The following is a 1,069-nucleotide window of genomic DNA, read 5'->3' as shown; positions in this document are numbered from 1 at the left end:
ACACACACACACACACACACACACATATATATATATATATATATATATATATATATATATATAAGCATGGCCGTAGCCAGCTATGAGGTCACTATGAGGTACATTTTTCATGTTTAAAAATAAAATTTGTTCTCTGAATGTTTAAAACTCCTCATATGAGTGTCTGCATGTATAATTAAGTTTAGATAGCGTGCAAGAATGTGAACAGAGGCCTGAGTTGATTACCTGTGTAACGTTAGTAGTGAGTGCAGGGCTTGCGCGCGCGCTGTGTTACTAGATCTTTGCTAAGCTATTATAAGCGTTTTTGGACTTGTCTTTTACACTTATTTTGACAATTTAGAAAGTTAATAAAGTAAGAAGTTGCAGTTTAGGGTTAGCGATATCTTTATCTTATCTTATTTGCAAAATATTATAAATAATTTTTTTTGGTTTTTTTTGTTTTGCATCGCTGGCACTTGGACAGGTGACAGGATACCACGTTCAGTAAGGCAAAAGCAAAAAAATCAGGGGCGGAGCCAGGGGTGGCCGTGGCCACCACTGACGAAAGCTAAGCCACCCCATTCAAAACTTTTACCTTCACCTAAGTCATAAGAAACTGTTTACAAGGATACTTGCAGAGACATGCATTTCACGTGCATCTGCGTTGCTCTCACTGGACGCTAGTGGCGCGACACAACAAATTACTATGAACCCATTATAATCAGTGATGCTGTCTACACTGAATGCGGTGCGGCGCGACAAATCCCTGGCAGTAAACTGATGCCGCGTTCTATTTATGACGTACTGACACAAAGTTCAGACGGGGTGGCCAGGGGTGGCCGTGGCCACCACTGACCTAAGCTTGTCCACCCCTTTGGCCACCCCACCACCACTGACCTAAGCTTGTCCACCCCTTTGGCCACCCCACTCAAAACTGCAGTTTTTGTCCCTTTTTTTCTTGACAAGAAATGCATTTATTAATATGCGGAACCGCTGTGTCTCTTTGACCACATCAAACGAGAAGGGTGTTCCTGCACAACCGGAGGCTGCAGTTTCAGGACCGCAGTTCTAGGACCGCAGTTCTAGGACC

This window comes from Sinocyclocheilus anshuiensis, unplaced genomic scaffold (genome assembly GCF_001515605.1).
Source record: "Sinocyclocheilus anshuiensis isolate Anshui unplaced genomic scaffold, SAMN03320099.WGS_v1.1 scaffold3136, whole genome shotgun sequence".
NCBI classification, from domain to species: domain Eukaryota; kingdom Metazoa; phylum Chordata; class Actinopteri; order Cypriniformes; family Cyprinidae; genus Sinocyclocheilus; species Sinocyclocheilus anshuiensis.
This window is presented reverse-complemented; position numbering follows the sequence as displayed.